The sequence below is a fragment of the Stegastes partitus genome, unplaced genomic scaffold (assembly GCF_000690725.1).
Source record: "Stegastes partitus isolate 25-593 unplaced genomic scaffold, Stegastes_partitus-1.0.2 Scaffold0, whole genome shotgun sequence".
Lineage (NCBI taxonomy): Eukaryota > Metazoa > Chordata > Actinopteri > Pomacentridae > Stegastes > Stegastes partitus.
Window position 1 is genome coordinate 2,736,908 of NW_007577731.1, and position 11,422 is coordinate 2,748,329.

General features: G+C 40.9%; 1 protein-coding gene across 1 annotated transcript in view; it reads left to right on the forward strand.

The window, feature by feature from the left end:
* Nucleotides 1-228: 228 nt before the first annotated feature.
* LOC103364601 (cAMP-specific 3',5'-cyclic phosphodiesterase 4B) overlaps nt 229-11,422 on the forward strand; it is a 53,677-nt gene continuing 42,483 nt past the window's right edge. The window contains exon 1 of the mRNA XM_008291797.1: nt 229-281. The gene's annotated coding sequence lies outside the window, so the exon portion shown is untranslated. The remainder of the gene's footprint in view (nt 282-11,422) is intronic.

Consider the following 11,422-nt stretch of genomic DNA (forward strand, 5'->3'; position numbering starts at 1 on the left):
TGCTGTTTGTTTATTGCATGATGCGTGGAATCATGTATTCATATCACTTTTCATGGCTGTCAGGGAGAAAACACGTACTGTGATGTTGTCAGGGGTCCTGAGATCAGTCGTGTAGTTTTAAACTTGTAGTCAGTCACTGCTTTTATTTCCTTTCGGATATTTCGCTGTGCAATGCGATCTGTGTAATTGTAATCCGCTGTTTTGTCGTTCAGGTTGACAGTTTGCTGACGTGAATTCCCGCTCCTCCTTTCACCACCGCCTCGAGGAGAATCGCTTCCTCTGTAAGTACGCTTCTTCAGTGTCTGCGGGGAAATGTTGTGGCCGCTGCGAGCCTTATTGCTGACTAAGGAGTGTATAATATTTCTTAATTGGTTTTTATCCAGATCAGTTTTCAATCTGTTATCGAGCTTTTGGTTGAAAATGTTTTAGTAAAGTACAACGGTCAGGACAAAAGGTACTCCTTTTGGGAATTTGTACCATTTTTAGACATTTGTGTTAATGTGATGTGTGAGGTAAAATGCCAAATGTGTTCCATCTTTTTAGGAAATATCCTGCTTTTGGATTTCAAAATGTTGGCCTGACAAATTAAGGAATTTAAATATGTGTTTTTTCAGCTCCAGAAAACTGTGATTGAACTCTTTGGAGTAGGCTCATAAATAATGAGCATATATTTAGGAACTATTTGTTGCAGCCCTGATATACTGTAGCTGCTGGAATAGATCCCAATGGTGAAGGGGAAGTGGTAGGAGTGTGTTGTGGTTCACAGGACTCATCGGCAGTTCCACAGCATGATATTACCACCCTGTGTGTAAAGGAGGCGGTAGATCGTATTGATTTATTCACTTCAGCACAGGTCAGAGCTGTGCAGTGCTTCTCTTCTGCTCAGATTTGCAGTCATGTTGACATGGAGGTTGCCAGCTGATGACACTCTGTGCCTCTCTGAATCCTGCACACTCTGCCAGACCGTCTGTTACCGCCTTACTCTCCAAATCATTGGTTATTTTTCCGCTCTCAATCTGTGGGAACACTAAGTTTCCCCCCAGTGAATGGATTCTCGATGAAGTGCTGACACAGACGGTACTTCAGTCACAATACCTCAGCTGAGGTTAAATAGGGCAAATTGAATGTAATGGAGTAATTAGTATATGTGTGAGTGAGCGTTGTGTTTTTTTGTCACAAACTGGCACTCTCTCGTGATTGTTCAGCAATTCCAATCAAGCCGTGTAGTTCTCATTCCTTTTATTTTTGTCTCTGTTAGGGCTTCTGTCTTAGTGTAGCGCTAAAAGGTCATGAGGAATTAAGCATTTATTAGGAATGTCTGATGATATCTCCCCGTGCAGCACGGGTTCTCTCCGGGTTCTCTGGCTTCCTCCCACACAATCCAAAATCATGTTGAGGTTAATTGGTGATTGTAAATTGTCTGTAGGTGTGAGTGTGAGTGCGCTTGGTTGTCTGTCTCTAAGTGTAGCCCTGTGATAGACTGGTTACCTGTCCAGGTGAACCTGCTGTCACCCTGAGTCAGTTGGGATAGACTCCAGCCCCCCATGACCCCAGTGAGGATTAAGCGGTGTATAGATATTGGATGGATGGATGTTTTGCATGTGAGTTTAAGTAGTATTCATGTTTTCACCCAGTGAATGTGTACATTTGAAGTCTTGCATTTTATGTCTGCACCTGCCTGTGGGCAGTTCCATTATGAGTAGGCATAATAATGTGTTGATTCTGCTACAGGAGAGGATGTTTCTCTGCAATTAGGTGGAAAAAATGTGGCTGTTTCAGGACTGAAAATTGGCCAAAATGACTGAAAATATTGGCCTATTGAATATTGACCAAAAAAACAGTATCATGCATAGCTGGCATTTATAAATGTCTTCCATCTGAGTATAAACAAAATGTAGAATCTGTGATAAATGTTAAAAAGAGTAGGTAGAGGATGCTATTTACACATCATATTTACAGAGAGGGTAGCTTTCTGCTTTAAGTCCTGTATTCTAACATTACCAAGTAAAACTGTTGGTGAGACAGCAGAGCTCTAAATCAGTCTGCCTCCCCAATTTCGTGTCCCATTGATGGATTGACTTTCCCATGACCTAACAGGCACATGGTGTGACAGTAGAACAATCCCAAAATGGGACATTTGGCCCAGTTAGCTCCAAGCTCAGCGGCTTGTTCATTCTCTCTCTGTCTCCGTCTCTCTGAGCCTGTACAGTAGGGCAGTGGGTTCCCTGCATGTGGCCTCCACAGTGACGTCACCTTTCGGCTGCCACAAATTGCTGTGTTGTTTCTCGCCCTCCTCAACAAAACTCCTCTCAGTCCTCGCTCGGCTGAAAAGCTCATTTCTGCTGGAATCTGCTTCCAAACTGAGTGCAAAAACAATAGCTTCCCGCTGTGACTTGGTTTGGATATTTTTCAGCGACGAGTGATCTGAGTTGACAGGTGTTGATTGACTTTCCTTTTTACTCAGCGCTGAAATAGCTAAAAACTGTTGAATCGTCTTTGATAGGTGTCTGCTTAGATTATAAGACGGAGGAACTGATGCTGACATGATTAAAAGGAACATTGACAGTTTAATTTTTATTTTACCTGCCACTTCTACCCTCGTTTACCTTTAATGAACACTGCATAAATTTGTCTAATTGTTTTTCATGTAGTTGTACGCAGATGTAAGGACGAATGTTAAAGATGGTACAGTCTTTGACAACTTTTCTTCCTGTGAAACATGTACTTATATCTACATAACGGTGTTTTCTAAATGTTTGTTATATAGACGAGGGGTTAAAGCAAAAGGGGGAATTCGGGGAAGGCTTGAAGTTTCCGTTTTCATTGTGGATCTGACGGCTTTGACCGTGACCTCAAATCAGAGTCCGCCAAAACAACGAGTGACTGGATGTAGCTCCAGTTTTATCCAGATATCATCACATAGGAAGTAGAACAATGGGGGGTTTGTTATGTTGGCCTGTGTGGTGACTTTTTACATAGTTGATGAGGATGTGAGAGAGTAGAGGACTGCCATGAAACAAGGACATGGAGAGGGCAGAAAAATGGCATTTATCAGAGTTTATCGATCAGGATTCGTCGTCTCCGAAATCAGTCTAGAACCCCGTGCAGCAGTTTTTTCAGGGCCAGCAAGAAGTACCTACTCCAGACTTTTCTTCTCCTCTCCCAACTCTCCCCTGAAAGAGGTTCTCCAAGGACGATTCTTACGTCACAAACATGAACAATGACAAATTCCTGCAGTGGAAACAAGCTTAAAGTGTTACCTGCTGTTCAATAAGCTGCAGATATCTTTCAGCCCTTTAGTACATTTAATACTTCTTCCCTTCCCGATGGTCATTTTTGATTCAGTAAACTGTAGCTTATCAAAAGGTTGTAGGTTTCTGTGCACCGTAAGATACATAAAACTAGAGCCCTCTGTCTTAGCAGTTAATCTGACACTTTTCATACTTAATCAGTAACTTGTTTGGTATTGAAAATGGCAAAATAGTAAAAAATGTAAATCAGTCTTTCTTGAAATTGCTTGTTATAGCCTAGTAATGGTCCCAAAATATTTTGATTGTTGTCATTTAAGAAAAACTAAAGCAGTTTTTACTCCACATCTACCAGTTTTCAAGGCAGTTGCAGATTACTTTCAAGTCAATTAACTAATCTGTGCAAACTATCTATCCATCCATTATCTATACACCGCTTAATCCTTACTAGGGTCATCGGGGGCTGGAGTCTATCCCAGCTGACTCAGGGTGAAGGCAGGTTCACCTGGACAGGTAACCAGTCTATCACAGGGCTACACTTAGAGACAGACAACCAAGCGCACTCACATTCACACCTACGGACAATTTACAATCACCAATTAACCTCAGCATGTTTCTGGACTGTGGGAGGAAGCCGGTGAACCCGGAGAGAACCCACGCTGCACGGGGAGAACATGGAGACTCCACGCAGAAAGATCCTGGGTGTCCTCACTGAGACGCAAACCAGCGACCTTTTAGCTGCGAGGCAACGATGCTAACCACCGAGCCACCGTGCAGCCCCTGTACAAACTAATTTGACGAAAAATTTCAGCTCTATCTGTATGGAGAGAAGCTCTGTTGTACCCACATAATCTCAATTATTTTAGCACATTCATAGGTGTATGCGGATTGTATGACAAGTCCAGCTTAGTCAGTAAGCACAAGAACACCTGCATGAAGTGCAACAACTGCTTTGTGTGTTGGACATGCCCACGCAAACAGTGTGGGAAGGATAGATAAGATTAGAAAGATAACAGTGTGTGGCTAAAACTTAGTGCAACCTTCCAGCGAATTTTTATTTTTTTGCCGTTCTTAACCTTATATTTTCACACAAAAAAATTAACCAGCTCACCCTATGCTGAAGGCGTCTGGCAAATATTGATTGGTATCATAGTTGGTGCTGCTGAGGATGGATGTGTGTAAAGTGGAAGTCGGCGAGAAAATATTTCCAGCACAAATGTCATCCAGTGTACTGTAGTGAAGGCAGCTGTGTTTTCATTGTTGTGTATAGGATTGTGTGATTTGCTGCGCAGCCTCAAGGTTAGCTTATAAATACTGTTTGTCTGTACATTTATTCTAATTTCCATGCAGATATTTTAGAAATGCTGAAACAAGCATGTTAATGAAAGCGGGTTACACAGTTTTTATTTCAATTCAATTATTAATCCATAGATGCAGTGTATTTGTTTGCAGCCACGGTTTCAAGATGTTCTAGGAGAGAAGCAGCAGCGTGGTTGCTGCTGTGATTTGCATTATGAGCAGTAATAAATTACTGAGTATTCTCTTGGTCATTGATCAAACATGTGTTTTTCATTGTATGCAGCTTCTGCGTCTACATAACTTTGTTTTCGTAGCGCATGCAGTGAAACAAAAGGCTCCACACAGCAGTATCATGCACCACAACAAGCACTGTTTTTCAGGTCATTGGTGCAGCTATACTGTAAGTAACCCTGTAATTATGTAATTAAGGAAGTGTGCTTCAAGCAGTTCACTCCTCAAGAAAGGAGGCCCATTTTTTTTCTGCGTCTCCCTTTTCTTGTGGTTGCTTCTCATTGTTTTAACCTTCAGTAACGTTTCTGAAAGACTAGACATGAGAAACAAACAAAAAAAATCATTAAATGCTTTTGAAAAAGGCGATCAGTAAAATGATTCCAATCTAAAAGCGATGTGATATGTGATGTCTTCAGACTAAAAATAAACTGTGGTGGTGACTTTATCTGTTTCCTTCTTTGAGCTGAATTTCAGTTCCCTTCAGCCTTTTATTTTCAATGTCAAGAGGAGAAAAGATTATATCTTAGATATATATCTGAGGTGGAAAAATGAGACCGCACAATCTCTTTTATTTGGTCATTAAAGTTCAGCCCAATGTCAGAAAATAACCCCAGGGCTCGATTGAGAGGGTTTCACTTTGTGGAGGAGACAGGCAATCTTTTGAAGGAGATCTAACAGCTCGTATATAACATATAGATGAGTTACAGTATCTCATCTGTGACCACCCTATATGTTGCTCCCGAGGTGAGAATGAAGTGGGCGTGGTAGCGTTTCGATGGAATAAACGTGGGCGGGCGGAACAATCAGGCAGGACCTGCTGCTGTTCTGTCAGCAGCTGTTGTGTCTTGTGACCGGTGGTATTTACTTCTACATTCAGCACATATTTGAATGCCTGCATAGAATAAAGATTAATCTTCCAGAAAATGGATCCAGGCTAGGAGTAAACTTGCCTACTAAGTACATAACATATTCCTTAATTTTCGTTCTCTTCTGACTGCTCCGAGTGTTATTGAGTGGCCATCTCTGGTTGTTGCGGCACACAGATGGCCTTGAAAGCTCTCTTTGTTGGACCACAGACTGATTGAACGTAATATTAACACAGTTCCACGCAAAATTTCTTGAGCCCCCTTTGTTTTGGCACCACAAAAGGTACTTTTGTGTGGGTGTCCAGTGGTTTTAAATGGATGACAGTCACTGACTCACCCTCCACAGTTCTCCATTGTGCGCAAACACCATGTGACATAGATGGACTGGTCAGATGGTGAGATTTTCCCACTAGCTGCCAGCAATGAAGCCATGCTGACCTCTGATGTCAAACTGGTTGTTAGCTTCCCATTTACAGTCAGTGCTATCAAAACATTAAGCAGCAGAAAATATTAAAGCTATCTATTCGATTCGATCACACTCAGAGTCACACCGACGTGTCGCAGCACCAACAGGAAACAAACCACTAACTGCTATCTTAATTATTGATTATTCTATTGTTGACTTATCGATTAGCTAATTGGCTTATTTAGTGTCAGACAAAATCACAACAAAGCATTAGCGAACTGACACAGAGCCTGAGGCGCTTCTGTAAATGATTTGTTTTGTCAGTCCAGCGACTAAAATATACAATGTGTGAGGATATGTAATAAATAGAGCTGTGCAATGAATCTAAAATTAGTCATGATTACAATTTTCTCTTCCCACAATGAATAAAAACTCAACTGCGATGTTGTTGTTTAAAATGCACTCCACTCATAAGAAGCAGCCCCTGTAGATTAAATCATATTGTTTCAGCCTTGTTCGTAGCCATTTTGTAGGATTGCAAATAACAATTGCCACTATGCACTAAGCTGTTGAAATTTGTAACTGATCAATAGGGCTGCAAGGTGGATCAATGGTTAGCATCGTTGCCTCGCAGCTAGAAGGTCGCCGGTTCACGTCCTGGTGAGGATCTTTCTGCGTGTTCTCCACTTGCAGCGTGGGTTCTCTCCAGGCTTCCTCCCACACAGTCCAGAAACATGTTGAGGTTAATTGGTGATTCTAAATTGTCCGTAGGTGTGAATGTGAGTGTGCTTGGTTGTCTGTCTCTAAGTGTAGCCCTGTGATAGACTGGTTACCTGTCCAGGTGAACCTGTCTTCACCTGAGTCAGCTGGGATAGGCTCCAGCCCCCCATGACCCTAGAGAGGATTAAGCGGTGTATAGATAATGGATGGACGAAAGTTTCAGCCTGTATAAATCTGACATTAGAATGACTTATTTGTAATTTTTAAAAAAGTAATTCCTGCTCACATAACTCTCTGAGTTGCAGTAACTTGAGTGGAGAGTCGAAGCTTCTCAGCTGTCAGCAAGTGAGGTGTTTTGAGTGCAGTTTTGTTTCTATTTTGGCCTTTAGAGATCCACTGAATGCAGGTGAAGACTTCTTTGAAAACAGCGGTTTGTACGTGAGCAGGAATGCATCAGAGCGCGGAAGCTGCTGGAGCATTCTGCGCACTAAAAAATAATTTATCACTGAATAATCACGATTGATCAAAATCGTCTGGATTATCATTTTAGCTGTAATCGTGCAGCCCCGACTTAAATGGCAAATCAATTGTTTCCAATTCATTTTCTATCAGTCGGCTTATGGATTATTCCAGCACTAACAAACCATAAAGCGCTGTACATCTGGTGTTCTTGGGGGACGGTGATGCAGTTAATCTGCTGTGGAGGATTTACGCAACACTCATTTGAAACTTTTTTAAGCACTTGTGTTTAATGGGAGAAATAATAACCTTAAAGTCGAGCCTCTCCATTGGCTTCGTGTTGTCCTTGAGTTGTAGATTAGGCAAAGCTGCTTTGGTGTGTTTTGTTCCCTACTGCAGCGAGGATATACACTTAGCACAATGATCCCTGGTGTTCTCTTCAAAATCCAAGTCCAATCATTACAATCAGCATCTCGAGTGGTGCCTCATGACGATGCATTCTGTTACCAGCTTCACAACAATCAATTATTTGTAGGGATGCGGACAGCCACCATGGGCATGACCTATTTCTGTGGTCACTCGAAGCTGTTTTCCTCTAAGAGAAGGAGGCTGCATTGTAATTTCAATCCAGTGTCTTTTGTCCACTGATCTTCTTGGGTTTTAGTGCGCTCTGGGGTTTTAGGTTTAAATGCTCAAGTCTCAAAGGCTCATCCCATCTGTAGATGTATTGACAGAGTCATACCGTTTTCACTAAAATGCTGATGGGAAGGAAAAAGCTTTACTGGAAACTAATGTATTAATGGGGTTACTTGGAGGATTCTTTTTTTTTTTCTTGGGTACAGGTAAATAATAACGGCTTCTTGAGCCTCAGTAGTCAATCGATCTACCCTAAAGATTATTGTTTTTGAGATGTACTTTGTAAAACTCTTCAAAACAAAGCAAAACGTTTATAAAACATGATAATGAAAAGCAAACAAGTAGTTAGGCTGAACCACATCATGTTTCTCAGACATTATACTGCAAACGTAGAGACAAGAAAAATTTTTTATTTTAGTTTAATCGTCAAAATTATTTATCAAGCAAAAACATCAATGTTTGCTGGTTCCAGCTGCTTAGGTAGTTTACATGATTTCCCATCCCCTCCCTTCCCTTCTTCTTCTTCTTCTTCTTCTTCTTTTTTTTTTTTTTTAACACAAGTATGACTTCAGTATTGACTGCTGAATAATTTGAATAGAACAGCTTGAGCTGGGAGAGCCTCTGATGACCATATTTTATTTCCTGACATCCATCCATCCATCCATCCATTATCTATACACTGCTTAATCCTCACTAGGGTCACGGGGGGCTGGAGTCTATCCCAGCTGACTCAGGGTGAAGGCAGGTTCACCTGGACAGGTAACCAGTCTATCACAGGGCTACACTTAGAGACAGACAACCAAGCACACTCACATTCACACCTACGGACAATTTAGAATCACCAATTAACCTCAACACGTTTTTGGACTGTGGGAGGAAGGTGGAGAACCCGGAGAGAACCCACACTGCACGGGGAGAACATGGAGACTCCACGCAGAAAGATCCCGGGTGTCCTCACTGGGACGCGAACCGGCGAACTTCTAGCTGTGAGGCAACGATGCTAACCATTGATCCACCGTGCAGCCCTATTTCCTGACATTTTTAGCTAAAAATTGATAAGTTACAAATTTCAACAGCTTAGTGCATAGTGACAATTATTATTTGCAGTTCTACAAAATGGCTACGAACCTCACAAATATCCACACATATCAGTTAGACTCTAAATTATGTGGTTTTCTGCTATGGCCTTGAGCAAAAATAATGACAGGTGAAATGAATGGGTTAATGGAATGGCATAGTTAACCATCAGTCAGTGGTATTTGCAAAGTCACAAAGCTGTAACTTAAATTCAGCGAATTCAGTAGATGATCATTTGAAGATAAAAAGTTCCTAGATGACTTAGTGAGCAAAAGTTCCAGTCATGTTCCAGTTTCACATCTAACCGTCCAGGCTTTGATTGATTTGTACATTTTATTGTCTGAAACTGTGCTGCTGTGCTTGGAGATACCACAACCTACAAAATCTAACCTCTGAGGCGCAGAAACAAATGATCAAACAGTACATGATGCTACCGAACTTCACAGTGAGTGGAATCTCTAAGGCTGACCACTCCTCTAACCGCTCTGTACAAAATGTAACAGGGCTGCACTTTTATTGAGCCTTTTGGGTGCATTGTACTCTGAGCAAGTGGTTCTTAGAGTCTCAGAGGGCTTAAGGACACAGTGACCTTTCTGGACCTTTCCTTTGATTATTGTCTTAAAGGTTTACAACTATTGCAGGAGTACATCTATCATTGCTGGAATTACATGGCGTGGTTTGACATAACCTTTTACTATCTATCTTCGCTACGTCTTTCCCTGAAGTAGGTCTCTGCTCTCGGGGACATTCATCCAGTGATAATCCGTAACATCCTGACCTTTATGGGAGGGCACAGGACACGAGGAAACCTTTGAGGATGCTGTGACAGATCTTTTTTTTTTTTTTTTCCCCACAAGGGTTTAAAAGTTTTATTGGTGCATTGGAGAGATCGGCACAGGTACACTAACTGAGAATGAAAGAATCTGCTGATATTCAAAACATCTGCAGATCATTTGGAAGACATTTTCTTGTAAAATTGTAAAAAATTGAGACACTTCTAGTTTAGCCTTTGTTGTGTGTGGCTGAAATGATTTTTACATCAAGATGTTAGAATTAGGGCTGCAAGGTGGCTCGGTGGTTAGCACCATTGCCTCGCAGCAAGAAGGTCGCGGGTTCGTGGCCTGGTGAGGACACCCGGGATCTTTCTGCATCGGTTCTCTCTGGGTTCTCCGGCTTCCTCCCACAGTCCAAAAACATGTTGGGGTTAATTCCAGCCCTCCCGTGATCCTAGTGAGGATTAAGCAGTGTATAGATAATGGATGGATGGATGGATGTTAAAATTATTCCATTAACCCTATTCAGGACTTTCATGTTGCCATACGTAGAAGGTCTTTTGGGGTCCATTGGACCCCAAGAAAGAATATGTGCAAAATATTAGTTGGTATTCATCGTGGACTTTTATACTATGTTAAATAAATGTTATGATAAATTGATGTATTTTTGCTTCCAAATGCATGACAAATGTCCCTCTTTTTATATTTAAAAAAAATCTTCAAAAAAACAAAACAAAACAATACCTGTCACCTAAACCAAATGGCCTGGAAGTCCTGAATAGGGTTAAGCAAGTTAGCATGTTAGCATTTAGCTTAAAGTACCACTTTACCCAAGTATAGTCTCATAATTATAGTCTGCTTTAAACGTAAATATTTTGGATGATTGTTGTGTTAAAGTATAATTTGATTTAAAAAAAAAAAAGTATTGCGCATGCTGAAATTTAAAGCTAGCAAGTAGTAAAATGCATAAATTACTCTGAGAACTTCTTGGACGAGTCGTATCAGCTTTACTTTGGACCACTTTCAATTTATCCTTATTCACTGTTATGGTTTTTGAAAAACTGATATTAGCGCAGCTTTGAGCAGCAAAATGCGCAAGTCTTAAAGTCTTAAAATAGTTGCTGCACTCATACATATCATATTTCTGTAGTATGTTCTCAGACAAGGCCAACCATTTACAGTCGGGAATGTGGGAAATTAAGTACATCTCATGGAAATTGGTGACCTTTTCCATGGATGGATGATGGATGTTTGCAGATATATTTGTTCTAATGTGAAGATTACCCATACAGATTTTAAAAAAACAAATCAAATGTATCAGGAGCAGCAGGGCAGCTTTCACTCTTGTGATGGAGCAAGTGGGATTAGGTCCAACTCCTTAAAGGGTGATAAAACAGTTTCACATGCGTTCAGCATTCCACAGTCATTGCATTTCAGCAGACTGTTTCCATTCCCAGGAAAAAGCCAATAAAAGTTAACATAGCCCTAATGCTGGCATTCACCTCACCTCTACAAGACCTGGAGAGCTGCTCTTTCAAATATATTTGATTAAGCAATTGAATGGAGTCCTGTTTGAAAGGGTGACTACAGATAAAGGTTGTACAAATGGCACGTTTAATTGATATTTTGTATTCAATTTCATAATTTATATATAAAAAAACAGATGAGTTACAAGGAAAAGAGTACGCAGACACATTTATTACATCT